At 34.8% G+C, this 21860-nt stretch overlaps 1 non-coding gene and 1 pseudogene across 1 annotated transcript; one reads left to right on the top strand and one right to left on the bottom strand.

The window, feature by feature from the left end:
• Positions 1–21860, top strand: part of LOC126028459 (peptidyl-prolyl cis-trans isomerase NIMA-interacting 4-like) — a 61349-nt pseudogene that overhangs the window by 24802 nt on the left and 14687 nt on the right.
• Positions 13231–13292, bottom strand: LOC126029290 (U7 small nuclear RNA). Its single transcript, XR_007502913.1, has one exon. It is a non-coding gene; the product is annotated as a U7 small nuclear RNA (small nuclear RNA).

Here is a 21860-nt window from a genome sequence, read left to right as displayed (position 1 = left end):
TACTCAATATATCTTAAGAAATATTACCATCACCAAGTCCAAGAAACTAAATATTTATATTTATTATTCTCAGAACATTCCTAATATCCCTTTGACATAAATCCATGCCCCCAAGAGAAGGTAAAAAATGAATTGCTTTCTTTCCACCACTGGGAGTTAGTCTGTCCTGTCCCAGAATTTCCAAGAAACTGCATTATTCTCCCATGTGTCTATCATCCCTTCTTCTATTCCACAAGATGTTTTTGGAGACTTGGCCACACTGTCATATCTATCAAGGGTTTATGTTGTGGTAAGCAGAGATTAGATTTTTTGACTCACATTCTTTGTTAGCACTAGTCTTTACCTCCGACACCCAGAAAAATGAGAAAGGGAACTTTTATTCTTCAGCATTCTATTGATCTATTGTAGAACCTTAACAAAATTCCACTAGACCTACATTTCCATTTGTTAGATAAGGTGGGTGATAAGCCATGGTCACTTTGTAAATTCAAAGAGTTTTAACATAAGAGATATGGAATGCTGAGGGCCTGGGATGCTCCTCACAATTTAAAGGTGTCAAAACGACCAGAAAGGATTATGATTTTCCTCACAAACTTGTATAATAATGTCTGATCATGATTCCAAAGACTACTGTAATTGGTTTCTATCATTATCGACAGCATTAGTATCTCCAACACACATTGCTATGAAAAGCAACTATTTATTTTACATACAGTAAATTGCATTTTCAAATGGCAAGTGAGCAGGAGGAACAGAAGGCTTCTTAGGGAAACTAATTCTTGTTTCTAAAGAACTAGTCTCCTATTTATGGAAGGTGTGCATTCCTGATAAATAGAAAAATAATACTTGGAAGAATTGCATAAATATAGATACACTTTTCCAAATTGTTCTGTTTACCCCCCCAATATCTTAATTATCCCAGCAGTAAAGTGGTCTTTGCAAATTCCTTCACTTCTTTGCTATCCCCCTACTTTTGCTTCCCTCTGGGAAGACCCACATTCACGTTAGAATTGGTTCCCTTTTCTTTACCTTCTGTCATATTTCCTCTGCTGATTTCTTAGCAATACTCCATGTCGTCTTGCAAAACATCCTTTTGTGTGAGAACAGAAATGTGCCTAGACAATCTGAGTGGTTATCAGAACTTTATGGTCCTTGGCAGGCAGGAGAACCTTTGGGGCTTTGCGAATTTTAATCTCCCCAAGGCTCTGCTAGTGAGTGAAACTGTGTGATCCAAGCAGGAAGGTGGTGGTAGCCTCCACAGTAGCTACTTCCTTGCTTGATATGCTAAGTAATGCCAGCAAAAACAACATGTATAGTCCATGGTTATGAAAGACTATCGAAATAAGCAAAAGATCTGCGTTGTTCCCTCCTCATCACAGAGTTAAATTACTATATAGGAAAATTCACTAGCAAAATTTTGAAAACTAAGGCTTATAATGACGTTGGTTGGTGGCTCTTAATGTCAGTGGACAAAGGTATGAAAGAAAATGATGAACTCAGGGGTTTGAAGTCCCAGCTCTAACACCACTCAATGACCTCAGTTTTTTCAAGTGTGCCCTGGTGGAGACATAACTTCTATAGCCTCGGGGTTGAAATGATTGAAAATCAAACACGGAAGCTCATCCTGCAATGGATGCATTAAAAGCTGACTCACAGCCTTTCCAGGTTTCTTCTCATTGATGCAGAGGAATGAGAAGCTGATCATTGAAATGGATATAACAGAAGATACTGTTGGCTCTGGGGACGTTGAAACTCATTCTCATGAGAGTTTGTCCATGGAACAACCCACCTCCAACTCACTGAGTGACCTTGCCACCTGCATCTCTAGGAATATTGCAGTGAGATATAGCTACTGTTCTTATTTTCAGTTTTCTTGATTCTTAATCCTATCCCCTGTATTAATCATTTATTCCATATCCAGAGTTTGTGAAAAATTTGGTTTTTGTCAATTCTTGTCAGGGTTCTTGTCCTTTCAGGAGCAGAAAGTTCTTAAAATTGCTTGCATAGCTGTTCTCCAACATCACGTAGGGTCATAAGAAAAATGTCATTAAAAACATCCTAGAGTTGATTTTATTTTAATTTTCAAATGGTAGCATGTTGTTTGACCAGAGTAACAACTATCTACATGATTCAGTTTTACTGAATCGATTGGCAGATGGTTCTGTGAAAAAAAAAAAACACTAAAATATATATTCAGTGTTTCATTTTTAACTGTAGCATGTGGTAATTACCAGCTGTTCAATATTTGTCACTTTCATGAAGAATCTATAACAATGGAAGATGATTTATCTTTAGGAATTTTAAGTGGACATATCTCAATTTTTATTAGCTTCTCCCCTTTTCTGACATAATCTATAAGATTTTTTTTTATAAACAAATCTAAGTGGAATTTTTTTGCTGGCTTTTTCATTAACTGCTGATGCAATAGTGAATACATTCTGCAATTAGTTGTAGGATTTTTATGACATTTCTATTTTATTAAGCATGCCTCTTGTCACAATGACCTCTGAAGGGGAAAAATCTTTCTCTGAGAGCTGAGTGACTACAGTGACTGAAATTAATCTTTTAGCATCTCAAAATAATGCTGAATATTTCCTTGTCTTTATTTCAAAACATAGGTTCAACCTATGCACGTTTACTTATTTATGGGCAAGTCAAGTTTACCTAGTCTCTTTTAGTCTGTGGAATCTTCATGAATTCTGAGTGTTCTCATCATATGCGTCCAGTCTTAGGACCCAAATTGAGTTATTTTTGTATTTTTGAAAAACAGTTTAAAAACTAAATATTATTTGAACGAGGTAGTTGTGAAATAGGCTATTCAGAAGCTCATACAAGTGTGACATTTTACAAACATTTTCTGTAAAATATCTCAGAAATATTTTTTATTCATTGCCTATTTTCTCTGCTAGTCTATATTATTAGAGACATGATTATAGAAATAATTAATTCAATAGTATTAGATCAATTGTATTTTTCTTTATGGCTTACCCTTATAGTCCTTTTTGAATTTCACTTGATTAATAAAGTTGGAAAAATATCAATAGTCATCTGGAACTTAAGAATAGCTTAGAAGCACTATAGACTCTTCAAAGTCTGCTGATAGGAAGATAAGCATGACTGGAGAAATTGAACTGGAGAGAGAAACCGATCTTAAATAATTGTAGTTGAAATGCCTTCCTTTTATAAATTTTAAAGAAATATATGATCATCTTGGATCATTGCCAAAGACTTAAAAGCTGCCTGTACAACTCAGGCATGCAAAATATTAGGTATATTTGAATCTTGATCAAAGAATTTTCTTCTCACTTTTAAATAATAAAAACCCCCATGCCCATTTTAAGATATAAAGAATAACTTCCAAGATGAACTAATAATTTCTCAAAGATAACATAGAGATGGCCAACAGGCATATGGGGAGAAAAGTTCATTATCATTGATTAGCAAGGAAATATATATCAAAATGAAAATGAGGTATCCTATCACACCAGCAAGAATTGCCCAGATCAAAAAGTATGGAAACAGTAAGTCCTGGCAGGGATGTGGTGGTACTACTACTTGATTCAACCTCTTTAGAAATGACTTGAAGACTTCTCAAAAAATATTAAAAATAGAGCTTCCAGCGCACTTGTAATTGGACTCCTGGGCAGTGACTTCAAGAGCATAAAAATATTAATCTAAAAAGATATATGTAAACCTAAGTTCATCGTTGCAACTCTTTTTAATAACCAAGAGATGGAAACAACCCACCTGACAAAAAATAAATGAGTGGATAAAGAAATTACAATATTTATAGAGTAGAATACTCATCAAAGAGAAAAGATGACTGTTGAACTTGCTACAAGTTGTATAGAAATGGTAAGTGTCCTGAAAAGTAAAGTGGGTCAGAAAGTAAAAAAGAGAGGCCGGGCGGTGGCGCTAAAGGTAAGGTGCGCCTGCCTTGCCTGCGGTAGCCTTGGACGGACCACGGTTCGATCCCCCGGTGTCCCATATGGTCCCCCAAGCCAGGAGCAACTTCTGAGCGCATAGCCAGGAGTAACCCCTGAGCGTTACCGGGTGTGGCCCAAAAACCAAAAAAAAAAAAAAAAAAAAAAAAAAAAAGAAAGTAAAAAAGAGAATTACTAGATGACTATTCATATACATACAATGAAGAAAAAAAGCAAAGAATTATATAGGCCCCATATATATACATATATATGGAAATAAATCTGTGATCCAGTCAATAGAAGTGTGAGGTAAGGATGCTCTGGAGGATCTTAGGATAAAGGTGGAGGGAACCTGGCATGCTGGTGGTAGGTATAAAGCAAAAACAGAAAAGATGGGGATCAGAGTGATAGTACAAAGTATAGGGTTTTTGCCTTGCAAATGGCCTACCAGGGTTTAATCCCCAGCATTTCATATCATCCACAAACCTGCTAAAAATAATTAATTTCTGAGTACAGAGCTAGGAGTAATTTCTGAGAAACACTGGGTGAAGTCCACCCCTCTCTATTCCCCCTTTCCCACCCCCAAAAACAGAAAAAATAATTAATTTAATTGTTGTTAAATTAAACTTTAACTTATTAAATTTATTTTATTTGTAAATTTACTTTTACCAGTTATTGTTTTATTTACTAATTTAATTTTACTTATTTTTAATTAAATAAAATAATTTTATTTTTGTGCAGACCTCTTTAGTTTCAGTGGCAGCAACCAGATTCCATTCAACCTTTTCCTCCCTTCCAGAAGCATGAAGCAAATTTTCCTTCGATCCTCACCTCTCATTGTTTTGTTTTGTTTTGTTTTGTTTTGTTTTGTTTTTTGAGGCCACACCAGTGACACTCAAGAATTACTCCTGGCTATGCGCTCAGAAATTGCTCCTGGCTTGGGGAACCATATGGGATGCCATGGGTTAGAACTGTGGTCTGTCCTAGGTTAGCACATGCAAGGCAGTTGCCCTACCACTTGTGCCACCACTCCGGCACCATCACCTCTCATTTTTAAGATCAAAGAGTAACTCATATTTTTTTCCTCACACACACACACACACAAGCACACACAAGCACACACGAGCTCACACCACCCTTCTTTTTGTGTGCCTATGAATAGGTCAGTAATATAACAGAATTTTCTAAGAAACTGTGTTTGTGAAACTCCTTCCTATATAACTAGAAATCTTAATTACAATACAGTCTTAAGCTAAGTGAGCATCAATTATGAGGATTTTCCTTCTGATATTTACATCTTGATCTGACTCATAACAGAGAATGTTATTAGTATATGGGTATACTAATAAAGGCTTTTAATATACTTGAGGAAAAACTGAGCTGACAGATTCAAAAAATCTACTTAATTACATTTATTTGTGCTGAAAAGTTATGCTAAAAATATATGGGCTCTAGCAGATCATAATCAGACCCGAATCAATTATTGGATTTGAAAACATTGTTATGATATTTCAGTCCTTCAATCCACTAAACAAATTAATCAAAAACCCTATCTTCCCATCCTAGATTTTATAAACATAATTAGAAAATTGAAATACATTGTTCTGCATTTTATGCCTTTTTCACGGCTTAAAATCAGTACTAATCAAGAATTAAATCAGGTATGAAATTTTATTGAGGTTCAAATAAGATTTTCTTCTTGCCAATCACTCTTCCATCTTTGTTCTCCCCACACACCAAGATAGACTCTTCTTTCTCTGGTTGTCTTTTGCACCTATGAAGACTACTAATGATTTGGGTAAGATTCAGAGCAAGACTAAAATGAAATGATCTGCCATCTCTGTTTACCCTTGAACAAGCAGCTCCTCTCTGGTCCCTTCGTGCTTAGCAGAAAGGCAGACTTAATTAGTTAAAGTCACGAACAACACGGAACAAAGTAGTCATTTCTAGCCTTTTGTGAATCTTTAAAAGATTCCGTTGGAAAAAAATGCCCGTTTTGCTTGCAATAATTTACACCAGAAAGGGCTTTGTAATTTACTATGCATCTTCCTATTCTTCCTTCAATCTAAGTTAATTTATTTTAAAGTACTGTCACCAACGGTCTTCGTTCAGATAGAAGATAAATATGAAAATTAAAATGCTTGATGGAATAAGATATTGCGGGAGCCCTCCAAGTCTAGGCAAATTAAAAGATAATATCTCTTAGATAAGACTCTTTCAAGCATCTCTTTCATTTTCCATACCTTAACTCTTCTCCATCCCCCATAAAATTTTCCTTTGTGAGTTTGTTTCCTTTTCCTGTAAATCATTTTTGGGGAGTAAACTGCAGAGTATACTTTCTTATGTAAGTTGTATGTAAGCTTGTCACTTCAGCCCATTATTAGTTTTTCTCATTTAAAGTCTAATATTTAGCATGCTTATTGTCTTTTTCTCTTGCCTCTGCTATGCTATGTGCAAAATCCAAAAGTACTTTTCTCTGGAGTTATAAGAAGAAATATTCTGTGGTCTTTCCAAAGTATTTTATGTGGCAATGTCTTTTTCCAATTTTTTTAAGAGGTAACAAAAACCTGAATATTAGTTTTAGGATGACCTTGTGTATTGTGGCAATTGTGATAGCACTATTTATAATAGAAAACATTTCCCAGAGCTGAAAACATAGAAGGTTGAGTCACTAAATTATTGATTAACATTAGAAAACCCTCTGCTACCATTCAAACCAATCTTATCAAGGATAATAATCCAGGGCTGGATTTCATTGTTTATATGCTTAGTGAATGAAGTTAAATTTATCAAAAGAATCCTTTCAATGTCTTGTCAATGTTTAAAGGTAAACCTTAGGTCCAAACTTAAAATTTTTTCCTCATTTCTCCTCACTCACAATTTAGTATCTGTCAATCTCAGGTCAAAGAAACCACTTCTATTGGGAAAACCTTCTTAATGAGTAGCTATTCTCCCTTCACTCCACTGTAGGGGTTATCATTTACCTTACTTCTATTACTGATTCTTTATCGCATCTTCATATGCACATTTATTTCACCACTGTGCTCATACATATGGAGCAAAATATTTATGAACGTTATTATCAGCAAAATGACGGAGTAGGCAGATGCAAGTTCCCATACCCCCAGAAAAAATAACTGAAAAGCAAGCAGAAATTGTCAGAACCAAAGTTTTGAAGTGCTCTGAAAGATCATCACAGAGTAAACCAATGAATGCCGAATCAGGAAAAAAACAACTGAAAGAGAATAAGTAAATGCTGCATCATTTTTCTTGGCCCTTTTTCTGTCTCTTCTAACATATTTGGGAGCTACTACATACCTGCAAGAGTGAGACAGAATTCTCCTTTGTCTAGTTGCACTTAAAACTAACTGAGGAAATAGACACAGCTGTCTCCAGATGGAAAAATAGTATAGTAGATAGGATACTTCTCTTGCATGCAACCAATCTGGGTTGATCCTCAGCACCCTGTATTGTCCCCCAAATCCTTCCGGGAGTAGTTCTCTCAATGCAGAGCCAGGAGTAAGTCCTGAACAGTGCTAGATGTGGCCCAGAAATCAATAAAATAAGATAAAATAAAATAAAAATAAAGGTGCTTATACAAGAGAAACAAAGATCTATTAAAATGAGCAATAATGAAGTCTAATTTCATATCAACTAAAATGGTCAAAATTAGCACATTAAAATAATAGGTATTACAATGTCGATAAAATAGTACTTTATGGTAATTTGAAGTCATCCAACTTAAAAAGCATATCCAATAAATGCAGCTACCAAAGCATAAAGAGAACACCATTATTATTGTATTTTGGATTGTAAATACCTTTGTGTTTCATACAGAATTTAAAATGCAAATTTATAAAAATCCATCAATCCATATTATGGACTCCTGGTAAGATGCCACTTGGAAAAAAAATGACACAGATGAGCACAGGCATCTTTGTGGGTTTTTGAAGTTAGTTTCCATTTTAACTATTTTCCACATACATTTAAGATGCTAAATATAATTCCTCTGGCAATTTCCAACAACAATCCACAGATAAAAAAAATGAGAAGTGAATCAATTTATTCACATCCAAAAGTCCCTGATCATTTTCTAATTGCAAAGTTGTGGCCCTGTGTGAAGCATTATTCTCTGGGATTTGTTGAAAGAACATTCATGGCTACAATCTCAAGAGTGAAAACTTCCAGAAGTCGATTTCGCACCACAAGGAGTACATCGCCTCTTTTCTCACCAACAGTTAGCTACTCTTTGGTCTCCTTCCTACAGCCCTGGCTACCTCCCCACTCTGTCTTACAAAGAGCAGCTGGAGCACATTTTATACACAAATCCTATTATTCCATTGCCCTTTTCAAATGGTAACAAAATGCAGAACTTTCCCTCTGCACTCTGAATAAAAACTTTGATTATCTGTCTTCTCTAGGAATACTAAGTCAAGAGGATCTTGGGGTGAGGGAGAAAGACAGTTACCTTGGTACATACAATGATTGCTGGGGATACTTTAAAGGAAGGTACAGTCTACTCTGTTCAAGCTCATGCTCAGAAATGTTTGGGGAACCACATCAGATATTGCGGGAACAAACCAGATTTGGCTGCACGTAGAACAAGCACCTCAACAAAGCCATCTATCTCAAACTGGACTGCCCTTGCCCTTAAAGCCACTGAACTACATTTTTTGGGAGCTATTTTTGCCAGGAACCCAAGAATAAGAGCTGTCAGGATTGATTCAGTGAATGCAGGAGGCCCTGGGGCTTGAACCTCAGCCTTACACTTGCTGGGTAAATGCTTTCAGCCATTATGTCACCTTCAGGGCTTCCAAATCTAGCATTTTTTACAAGTAGGGCCTTGAGACACTATCAAGGAAAGAAATCTCAAGAGCATTGAAATTTGTCAGGAACAATATACTCTTTTCATCTCCTGTATTCCATTGCATTCTCCTGAGAATGCCCTCTTGATGCTGGAAGCTAGTTCTCTAAAGACTAATAAGAATATCCCTGACATCCTTCACAGTTAAACTTGTCCCAGGAATCTCCCTGGCATCAGAAGGTGCCATTGCCCTAATGTTCCCCATTTACAAGAAGTCACTGGCTAAAAAGTAGAAAATAGAAAGTCATGTACAAAGAAATTAAGTTTTAGTAGAGGGGACTTTGACTCCATGTGCATAAAATAATCATTTCAGTGCAAGCCTCCCAACATGACAGCCAAGGAATCCTGGACCATCCATTTCTACATGGGCACTTTCAAGCCTCTTGGGTGAGACTGATGAAGGATGAAGTCAAAGAATTGGCAAAATTCTGTGCAGGATTCTTCACCCTGTACAAGAGTCAATTGATGTGGGATTTCTATGAGGCCAGTTCCCATACATTTCAAGAGCCTTAATATCATTCATTTCCCGGGCCCCAGTGGTAATTTTTGCTCGAAATTCATTCTTTTAAACTAATTAGACATGCCAAAGCAATCTATTAGAGGGGGCACATAGCACCACATTATTTATAGGATTTGGCAAGTACAAATCTCGTTGTATAAATTTAAGTGCACATGTGATTTAAGTTAATTTTTCTGAAATTAAACTTTATTTTCTTTTTTTCTTTTTTGAATTTTTCCATTCTGCCAGGCATTGCAAAACTAATTTAGGGGCATCCCATCTCCCAGTCACTGCCATCCTTACAACTTGATTAGTGATGCATCTATGCATGCACTAGGCTACTGGGAAGAGAAGTTAGCTGGCAGAGTCATGATCATGAACTTCCGTCATATCTGATATGCCCTCTTTTCATCTGGGTACAGAGTTGTCAGTCTGTACCAGGACTATTTTTCCTAGCTCCCAGCAGCCTTGCTTCAGCATCACTAGCACTGTCTTTGCCCCGTAGGGCACCTAGGAAATGATTCTTGCAGCATATCATTTTAGACTACTGGAAAAATCCATAAAGCCCCATACACTCTAAAAAAAGACACATGACTTAACAATAACACTATTTATGGTCCTGGAGATTTTTTGTTGGTTTGGTTTGGTTTAAGAGCTACAATTGGCTGTGCTCAGGGCTTACTTCTGGCTCTGCTTTCAGGGATCATTCCTGGCAGTGCTCAAGGAACCATATGGTTTGATGAGGACCAAATATGAATCAGCAACATTCAAGTACCACTGTACTATCATTTTATTCCAAAAAGTTATCAATTTCATTTATTTTTAAAATTCTGGATTTAAACTTTGGAGTTTCCAAGCCTAATTTTCTATCCCTTTCTACCCCTAACCTCAATTTTGAGGTATTTAATATGTCATGGTCTAGTGTCTAAATAGAGGCAGAATTAGAAAGCTATCATGTAAACAAAAATGTCCAATAACTGGAAGAATGAAATAATTCACCCTAAAAAAGGGAAAATTATTCAGCTTTCAAATGTTTGTTCCTTTAAGAAATTATTAAATTGAACTAAAGCTTGGGAAATTTTTTTTTTAAATCTCATAATGTTCACTTTTACAAGATGCCTATACATGCATATGACAAATTTGAAAGTGAATATATAAAAATAATAAACACTAAGCAGGTGTGCATAGGAGATTCAATATTTTTTCTCCCCTTCTTTGGGCATACAAATGGAAATGCATACTCTTTACAGTAGAAGCACACATACAACTTGGATTTCTAAGAAAGAAAAAATACAAGTGCTGTCGAGAGCCCAAATAAAATAAGAATTGGAGAGATTTCCTTGGTTTGGGCACTTAGAAGGTAATTGAAGAACTTAGCCAGAGCATTTTCAGTGAAGCTGATGGGGGTGGAAGTCAATTCGCTGTAGATTAAAATTTAAAATGGGAAGTTAAATATGTTAGTGAATCTAAACCCGATTTCCAAACAGCTTGGGCTATAAAAGGAGAGAGATAAAGCAATAGCTACAGCGAGGCATTAGCTCAGAAAAAGGCTTCTATATATTTAATAGAAGATATTAGCAGATACTTAGGGGCTGGGTAGGAGTGAGAAGAAAGGCAAACATTTGAATATAGGTTAAAAGCCTCAATTTACTCTGTGGAGAAGGAAAGAAAATTATTAGTAGAGAAAAGTGGCTGATGCCAGGGTAGGCTCTAAGAGAGGGAAAATAATAAAGAATTAAAACCAGTGGCTGTGATGAGCAGCCTAGGTAGGAGAGCAATGGGCAGACGAATATTCTGAGCAGCATTGGAGTGAAGCCATCAGGGGTTGCTGGAAAGTGTGATGACACCAATCTATTCCAACGTGTGATCCAATCTAACAGACTGCAGGAGTCTGAGACTGGAGCAGGAAAAGGTGGGCCCATTTGGAGTTGAGAGTTGACAACTTTTGGTAGGAAAACAGGACAAAAACCCTCACTCCTGTTCAACTTCAGTGATGTGGAAGCCCAGGGAACTGGGATGGAAATGGTGCCTTGGAAAAGGAGCTCACATGTAGCACTAAGAGTTGAGAGCTTGAAGCATCTTCAAGACTGGGCTCTAGGGCACTCCTTGATCTCTTCCTTGCTAATAGACTACTTCATTAGCATCTCTTGTTGACAGATCTGTTTGTTGTTGTAGTTGTTATCATTTCCTTTTTTATAAATACAATCTAACCAGGGAATATATTTACCAGCACAATTTCTTGAACTTTTTTTTTTTACTTTGGAGAGGTGTGGTTAGAATTAGACACAAAAGGGAACTAACTACCTTAGGTTCTATAGTTGATTACTTCCTGCATGCAATGATTAAGAGCCATGTGATACAGAAATTGAACTCAAGTTTCCCATATGCGTAGTATGTTCTGAGCTCATTGAACTCTCCACCCTTTTTCTTTTAATTTCATAGCATACAAATGATATTTAAAATATGCCTTTTCCTGAGAAAAATTGATAGACATTCTAATAGAAATTTAAAACATATAGCAAAAATGTTAGGTTTAAATTTATTATGAAATAATGATCCTAAATAGTTAATATAATGGTAATATTAATCTCATCTAAAATAGCAGGATGCGATCAAAAAGATAGTACAGTTGATGGGGCACTTGTTTTGGCATGTAATTGACCTGGGTTCAATTCCCAGCATCCCATATGGTCCCTCAAGTCTGCCAGGAGTAAGTACAGGAATTGCCAAGAGTAACCCCAGAAGAGCTCCTGGTATGACCCAAAAATAAAGAAAAAAATAAAATCAGAAACAGAAAAAAATATAAGAAAAAACTTTTCTTTGTGACTATAATCCTTAGAATTTACTCTCTTAACCACTCAGTTATGAATCATACAGCAGTTGTGGCTTGCTGATTCTATCTTTTATCCCATAGAGTATTCTTGAATAGCTAGAGAAGCAACCGTGTGTGTTGTCACACACGGAAAAATGAGCAGCTCTTTACTCCTGAGAATGAAGTTGATCTAAAGGCATTGGTGAGTTTGCCCAGGTCTGTGCAGGAAAAGAAGCTCTAAGGAAACAGATGAAGGCCCAGACTCTGCATCTTGCCAGAGGTTATCCAACCTTTTACTGACCAAACTTCTTCCTGACAATTTGGTTTTATAAAAACAGTGAGCAAAAATATGTCAAGATCACATTTTCCTCTCTGATTACAGGAAATAGTATTTATATTTTTCTTACTAATTTGACAAAATAATTCATGTAAATTATTCTTTTAAACTTTCTGATCTTTATTTTTGGTTTTGGAATCATGCCCAGTAGAACTCAGGACTTAATCCTGGCTCAAAGCTCACTGCTTAAGAGAACCAGGATGCCCAGGACTGGCATGCAGGCAAGTGTCTTAATTCTTGTACTATCACTTTGGTTCTGTATTTTAGCAAGTAGACATGATTTTTTTATCCTAAATTATTAAGAAAATTACTTTTATTATTGGTGTCAGAGTGTCTCTGATAAGTTGGGTTTTTTTCTCTGATAACATTGGTTCTTTCCAATAATATAGAAAATGGGAAATACTGGGTACACACTAAGAATCTACCTGGGGGACTAGGGTGAGGTGGCAAGAGAGCAACTATTTCATGTCCAGATAATCTGTAGAATAGATTATGGGCTCAAAGTCTGAGAGGGGTTTTGTAGCATATATCATGACGCACATTAGAGCACCAGCCTTCTTTATTTAGAAAGAATATTAAATATTTAGCATAAAAACTAACAATAGACACCATAATTTTTTTCAAATTAGCCCCAATCTGTAAATCATATTAATAAATACACCCAAAAATGAGAAAAATTAAAACACTATGTATACTTTCACAAGTAGATATTTGTATTACAATTCCGTAATTATTAAGGATTATTTTAAATTTAAATTTTTAAGGCAAATATTTGTTGAGTTTTTTTGTGTGTGGGGGGGGCTCCCGGTGGAGACCAGAAGGCCTGCTGGACAAATTCTAAAAGAGCTGTAATACTGAAGTTTTTTTTTTTTTTTTTGGTAGAGTTAGTTATTGAGTATCTATTCTGCATCTGACACTGGTATAGGTGTTGAATAGATATTATTTATTATTTTTACCCTTAACACTATCAAGTAAGTTGTATTGTCTCAACTTTATTGTCATAAATAAAATATTTTCATTATAATTTAGGTGGTTATTATAGAGTTAAAGCTCATAGGATTCACGTTAAAAGTTACTGCACCATACAACCACCAAAATGCCTATGCCCCAATATAACTGTGTTCACTACAATTTTAAAGGAGAGAGAAGAAGAGAAATTCTCATGTCACTGGCTAGTCAACACTACCCGGAACAAGGTGTTTTGGTCACTATTCGTTATTTTGCAATAAGGTAAAGTTATTAAATCTTATGTTTTCAAGAATGATCTGGTTTTATATTCATTTATCCAGTGGGACTTATTATTTTTGCTTTCCAACATTGTGTTATTACATTGAGATTATTTAATATCCAGAGGTGAATCTGTTTTTAAAAATAGAATTGATTCAGAAAGTAAAGTCTAATAACTCTGTCATTCTCACAAATTGACCTGTCTGATATATCTCCCAATACAGAAAAAGCCTCCATACCAAACTTAGTTACTGCTAAATATCAAAAGTTTGACTCTTGATATGTTCCAGTATTGACCATAAAGGGGTGTGGTCAAAGGTTTGGTTCTGAGCAGCTTCATCTTTAAATGTCACTGAAGTTTCCAACACATCAATAGAAGGGAAAAATTCATCTTTTTCTAAGCATCATTGAACACCACCATTGTATTTTAAAAGTACACTTGTAATAAGGCAAAGAACTCTTATCTCTGGGTTTATTTTTATTAAAAGTCAGGATGCATACCTTAATAACTCTCCTGAGAAGCACCAAGCAAATAAGTAGTAATTTAGACTTTAATTTTTTTTTTCAAGTACAAATTAAAACTTGTCTCACAAGTCAAATGGGGGTCTTTCTACACTTTATGTGATGGAAAAGAGAATTAATCTAGACTACACAGAAGTCTTTGCATTAGAAATCTTTCCTTAGCCATGCTCCCGAGCTCATGGTTCCCTATTAAGGGTCTCTCTCTTTTTCACCTATCAATCCCCTGACAAAATATCTAACTTGACTCAACTGATCTGAGTTCCAACTCTAGGATTGTCATTAACACTTGCATGTTTAAGGGCAAGTTATTTCATTTTTTATTACCATTACATTCATGTCAATAAATAGTACTTAATTTAGGAGGAAGCTTCTGAGGGTTAAGATAGATATTGTGAGTAAATAGTACATGTTGACTCATATAATTACATATAAAAGGAGTGATTGTAAATTAAATACAAACTTAAAAAACAGAAATATTTTACTGGGCTTTTTCCCCTCTGGAGAAGCCCATGTTCTCTCTTGAATATGTATCTCTATCTCTTTCTACTCCTCTCATATTTCTTTAAGTTTCTTAAAAAATAACATCTTGCTTCCCTAAAATATATGTGAAACTAGTATACAAGCATTTTTTTGAGAAATAGTATGGTGAAGAAGTTTTAATTACTAGGGTAAAATGAAAAACAATAAGGCATATCTCATTTTTTTTTTTGGTTTTTAGGGCCACACCTATTTGATGCTCAGGTGTTATTCCTGGCTACATGCTCAGAAATTGCCCCTGGCTTGGGGGGACAATACGGGAGGCCGGGGGATCGAACTGTGGTCCTTTCCTTGGCTAGCACTTGCAAGGCAGACACCTTACCTCTAGCGCCACCTCACCGGCCACAGTATATCTCATTTTAATGTTTTAAACAATAGAGTGTTCTGACTTATTTTCAAATGCTGGATAATTTATAATTAGGATGTTCTGTGGCTAAGCTTTGAAATGGAGGAATTGATATATATTCATATTCAAGTCTCTAAGACTATTTTTATGAAAAGTCTAGGATTAGCAAAACTAAAATTACAAACACACTTAAAGAAAAACACAAAAGATCATGTAATATCTATCATTTTAATGGTAATAAGTATAGCCTTTAGAGGCATAGGCAAAAAGGGCTGCATTTAGCAGTTCATTCTATCACCATGCCAACTTTTATGTTGTCAGTTTCATTAGCCATTGCATAATGGGCAAGATTAATAATCATGAGCTTTCAGATTTTGCACACAGTTGACAGATAAATAAGGAGCAAAAGAACCTCTTTCTCTAAGAGCAAAGAAAGTCACCTGCCAACAGAAAACTTCCTTCTCTACCCCTTCTGGCCGAAGTACCAAAGTATTTCTGACCAAAATACCAGTTCCCATAGTTCTGGGAACTTAGTACTCACTGGAGAGGTCCTGGGGAATTTGTTGAGGCACTGGTAAAAAGTAGCTGATAATTGCTAGCAGAAGGGATGAAACCATCGTAATAATTGTCAAAAGCAACAGACCAGATACTACTCCCCAACACCAGTTATTGATCATTTCCTGCCATGACATCATGGAGTTCATGGTCCTTTCAGCTCTGGGTTTGTTGACCTTCTTCTAGGTCCCAACCCCCTTTATGTCTTTCTATCTGAATTTAAATATTTATTTGTGCCTCATTCTTCCCTCTGTCCTCTGATTGTGTTAGTTCTACTTACATTGCAGTTCATCAGCATTTAATAATAACATGAATTATTCTCGATTTGATCATTTAAATGGTGCTAAAGAAAAGTGATCAAGGAAGGTCAGAGAGATAGTTCATTGGAGAGAGTCACATGCATTTCTTGCACAGGGACTCAAGTTAGAACTAATGAGTGTGGCTCTGGGGATCCCTGGTATTGCTAGTTATGGCCCTGGGTGACCCCACACAAAGCCCTGATGAGCAGCACTGAATTGTCAGTCTGGGCATTGAATTGCTGAGAGTGGCTCTGTTTGGAGGAGGAAAAGGAGGAATGGAATGAGAATGAGAATCGTTCAAGGGGACCAGAGCAATAGTGTAGCAGGTTTGTCTTGCATGCAACCCACCTGGGTTTGATCCCCAGCATACCATAAGTTACCCAGAGAATCCAGTTTTCCCTCAGAGAACCAGGAATCAGCTGTAAGCATCACTGAGTGTGACTAAAAAAGCCAAAAACAAAATTGATCAAGGAATAATAACATCTTTACATCAACTGAAGCTGCATTTTGTTGTTATTTTTTGTTTGTTTGTTTTTGTTTTGAGGCCACATCTCTCAGTGCTCAGAGCTTATTCCTAACTTATTCCTAGCTCATGGCTTACTTCTGGTGATTGTCAGGGGACTATACAAGGTGATGGGATTAAACCTGGGTCCTTTTTAGTCCCTTAATCTGTAAGTGGATACTTGAATGTTTCTCCCTGCCTCTTTGTTTTTAATTTACTCTCAGAAACTTCCTCTTTTGATTTTAGAAGCTGAGATTCTTTCAGGTTTATATGTTATAAATGGTTTTGACTGAAAAATCAGTGTTAACCATTGGGTTTGAAAGCAGGTGTCTTGAATAATCTGAAATACTGCTGCTTTTTGAATGTCCACTTTCAAAGTTCATCTCTTATCTATATATCAGCTTGGTTATTCCCCTTAGCACAAGAAAGTAGCTATCATTTATGGTTGATAGTTCTAGAGTATATTAGAGCTATGATTTTATCCTGTCCTATCATCAATTTCTATGGGCTAAATGTATATGCTGTCCATTTTCCTCGGTCCAGCCTTTGCAGAATATGCTCTTCAACTTTGAAATGCATGCTTGGTTGCCCACAGTTAATTAAATGACTAATCAGCTACTGAAAGACAAAATGGATGAGACAGTAACAATTAAATTATAGGGTCTTGGGAGATATCTTAGAGAGAAGACATCCATACACCATGTTCAATAGGCCCAGTTTTATTCCTAGTATCACATGTTTCCACCAGCACCACTAGTTGTAGCCACATAGCCCTGATAACCCCCAGTACCAATGGAACAGTCCATTGTACAATCAGTCCACAGGGTCAGTCCAAGATTGGCGAATTGATTCTCAACTCCACTGAGCACTGCCTCGGAGACACCAAAAACTAAAGTATAAAATTAATGTATTAACTTGTACTTCACTCAAGTAAATATTTATATAAAAAGATAACTACTGATTTGCAGAATAGACAGCAAGATCAATGAAATATATTGTCAATGTTATATTTATCTACTTTTTCTTCCTTTGCTGTCCATGAAATGAGGTTTTTAGGGGTGAATCATGGAACACCTTAGTAACTTCAAAAACATGGATTCTTACCCTGAACATTCATATGCTTCTTGCCATAAATTACCAATGCAAGATGATGGGTATGAGAGAAGAGAATGTGGCAAATATTTTAAATATAAGTTTTAGGAGAGTAATATTTTTTATTCAATTCAAATATTAGGACCCAAGGCTACAATTACTTGATTTCACTCTTTGTAGCTCTACACATGAAGTTTGGAAATCTAAACCAGACCCTAGTCTCAGAAAGCAATCTGAACCACTACATTTCAATAGGATTACTAACAATTCACCAAAAAGATACCAGACCATGCATTGAATTGAACGACTTTTTATTTTACTTCTTGTCATTTCAACTTAGAGAAAGATGCCTGGGCCACTATCTAACTCTGCTTCCTTTCTCCTCCAAATCTTAGACACAAATGAGAAATAAAAACATCAGAACATTCATTATTTAATCTTCTAACTTCTATTGATGACTAATTTTAAATGTCAAATTCCTCACAAGCACAAAATAAAACTATGCAAAATGAACCACAAAATATAATAATATCTAAGCCTCTGGTCAGATTTCCATTAAGAAATTTTTTTGCTTTGCATTACATCATCTTAATGTTTGATAAACTCTGTAGAAATGGGCCAGTATTTTAATGATTATAGTTTTAAGATAGAGATTTACATTTGAGAATTTTATTCTCAACAGATTAACCTCACTGGATAGAATTATTCTTTGCCTTATAGAAAAAATGTCACTTTTCCAATTGGTTTTTCCATTATTCTAAAGAAATGTTTTATCTCAAGGGCTATTGTTACTACACAAATAGTAACTAGAACTCAACATTTTCCTCATGTACAATGGATATATAATGCCTATTTTTTATTTTTTATTGAAATGATAATGTATGTAAACAACTCAAAATAATGTTTTACCGTTAATAATGTTCCATCTAAATAATATTAAAAATGCAAGTAGAATAATTATTTCATTCTCCCAAATAATTATTTTATTTTGGATTATATCTGTCTCCCATTAGGCAACATACAATGGGTTGAAATAAATTTCAAATACAAACACTTGTTTATAAATCTCCATCTGTGATTTTAACTATATAATAATGTTATGCAAGTAGAATTTGTTATTCTGAAAGTATTTTAACTTGAGTGTATAAAAATATTAGCATAAGAAATTACTTTTACAAGGGTGGCATGTGTAAGTCATCAATATCAATTTAGTTCAGAAATATTTGCCAAAACATTTATAATACAATTATACTTAAGAATTAGTATGGCTTTACTTATTTAACAACTGTTTCAATATTGCTGTGTTTATATTTTTTAAATACATCAGCAAAATCTCCTGACTAAAAAAAAAATGTATGTATAATAAACTTGCCTTTTCTTTCTAAGTATGTACATTTTACAACTGGCTTAATGGTACACTTAAAGTTGTAAGAATTTTCCAAGACTGAGTCCCCTTTTTTGCCTCCTGAGCTTCTGGGATAGATTCTAGTCCCCAAAGCCATCAAACTGGAATAAGGTGAAAAAATGAATGAATTAAAAAAAAAACTACTTAGTAGCATTTAGCACAAGAACTAAGATTTGGAATTAACCTTGATGTCCAACAACAGGTAAGTGGACCATGAATATGTGGCATATATACACAACAGAATATTATGCATCAGTAAGAAATGATAAAATCATGCAACTTGAAGCAACATGGATAAATATGGAAGATATTATGTTAAATGAGCAAACCAGAAGATTGATAAACAGAGGATGATGCCATTTACATGTATTTAAAATAAATAGATGAGGAAATGCAATGGTTTAAAGGAAAGGATGCTTAGATCACCCTTGGCCCCAGAGTCAATAGCACTGAAATCAGGAGACCCAAATTTTAACAGTTAAGGTTAAAAAGATACCTGTCAAGATGGCAGGTTGGAAATGGGATAGTCAGAAAGGGAATCTGGGAATATTGGAAGAGTGGAGTTGACATTAGTGGCTGGATTGGTGCAGGAACATTGTAGGTCTAAATCCCAAATACAAATAACTGTAAAACCACAGTGTAAATTAAATTTTAAAAAGAACATAAAAATACAAATATTTAACATTATAAAATAATTTGGGATGTTATTTATGTTTGGTCACATATATCTGAGTAATTTATCTCTTATTTATATAAATTATCCTATGTTTCAATTGGTTTTCTTGGATGTTGTTTCACTTAAATACAGTTTCCTAGAACTTCTTGAGAATATTGTGGGAGAAATTCCTGTCCAGTTCTTTTTTTTTTTTTCATCTTTTCTGTTGAAAGAAAAGTTCCTATACTGTATTTTAAAGGAGTAATTTATTGTGTAAATGCTCTAAAGCTTTAAGCTGTCTATCAGATTAACATATTAACTTTAATTGGTATTTAATAATTACATTACCTAAGTTTAATTGAGAGAAGATAAAGATTTTTTTCTGTTTAAAATTCAAAGTTTAGGGCTTTATGAAATTTTGTCATGATGAAATCTAGAATGTTGTTACTAATAAAATTTCCTGTAATTATGAAAATGACATTTACATAGACCATGTGCCTATCATGCTTACATACTTAGGATATATAAATAATCCTAAATATAAATATTTATATATTTATAAATATATAAATATTTATATATATAAATATATCATGTCACTTTTTATTAAAGAGTGAGAAAATGAATAAAATAAGAGCCAATATATGTACTATATGGAATATTAGATATAGATATATGTGAATAATCAGAGTAGTAAGACAGATTTGCTGTTTGGGATTAGGTATTGAAAATTTGTTTTAAAATTCTCAATATTTTAGATAAAGTAGGACTTCTTTATGAATATAGTATCATCATGGAAAAGTCATTCTAGTATTTGCAGGCAAAAACTCTTTTCAAGAATCACTAAAATGATTTTCTGAAGGCATTTGATCTTTAGATTCTCAATACCAATTTTCCTTTTAAAATGCTTTAAACCCTTTAGAGCCATTTCTAGGAAAAGCCATTGTATATTTGTACTCCTCTATATAAAGTCATTTCTATGTCATATTATTAGATGTCATAAATCTAGGACTTCTGAACTTACTGATAATGTTCTTTCATTGAAACAGCTGGATCAACCCAACTGGATTTAGCAGCAGATCAACATAAAATTTTACAGTTTATTGGCTAGTAAGACTTATCTATAGTTTGATATCAAATAGTATTAAGGTATTTTCATATACATGTATATATGATCTAATTAAAGTTCTATTAAAACATCACATTATCACATATTTCTGCCAAAGAATTTCTTTCCCTGCTTGGTATTTGTCTGATTGCTCTGTTTAAACTCTCTGTAGGTCAAGGACATAAATCTTTTGACCTAATTTCCCCAAGTTATTAATCAACACTTAACTCAAAATTTTCTAATTTCTCATTTGACATTTAATCTATGTACATAAAGAAAATAAATCATAAAGTTAAAGCTATTTTGTGTGATTGCATTGATCTGCTTTCACATGGAACTTTAAATATGAAGTCTGTGTTCCCACAGGCTTTACAAATTTGGGCAATGCGAAAATTAATTATGATATAGAAAAGTGTTTATTTTAGTTTAAAATGTCTCACTCAGGGATCAAGAGGTAGTACAGCAATTAGAGTGCCTACCTAGAATGTACCTTACCTGGGTTCAATTTCTGGCACCACATTATGGCCAGAGCATTGCCAAGCTTGGCCTTGGAGGTATATGGTACCACTAAAGTGGCCCACGAAAACTCTAGTCCAGCAAAACCTTTATAGCACAACAACCTGGTTGGCTGAGAATTGCTGGTGAGGTAGGTTTCCTGTACCCCCATCTCCCTTGCCCAGCCTCCTGAGCATCAACCGGGAAAAAAAAAAAAACTTCCTCCAAAAAAAAAGGGAAGAGTGTCACTCACAAATAGCTCTAGAAAAAAATGTATAACAGAAAACAAAAGTCCAGGATCCAGGGTGGTAACAGTTTAAATGATCTGTTTTATGCCATAAAGTCTATTGCATTAAAAATTAAATTCAAATCCTAAAAGGTTGATGCCTATCTTTTAATAAGTCAACGATAATGGCAAAACACTACAAAGATGAAAATCAGAGTATAAATTTAGTTGCAGAATAGAATGTGATTTTCAACCTTGGAAGGTTCATTACCAACTGTATAGTTTTGAGTGGCTCCCATCTCTTTTCTGCAATTTCTGTTCCCCAGGAAAAAAAAATGAGAGACCAATTAGCTTACTGGTTTCCAGATATATTTGCAAGTCTGTCTAGATCTTAGAAAACAGCTAAAAATAACTTTCTTTCTACTCCATATTTCCTTTAATCTCAGGTTAACTTTT

The sequence above is a fragment of the Suncus etruscus genome, chromosome 14 (genome assembly GCF_024139225.1).
Source record: "Suncus etruscus isolate mSunEtr1 chromosome 14, mSunEtr1.pri.cur, whole genome shotgun sequence".
Taxonomy (NCBI): Eukaryota; Metazoa; Chordata; class Mammalia; order Eulipotyphla; family Soricidae; genus Suncus; species Suncus etruscus.
Note: the sequence above shows the minus strand (reverse complement) of the source record. Positions and strands in the feature narration are given on the sequence as shown.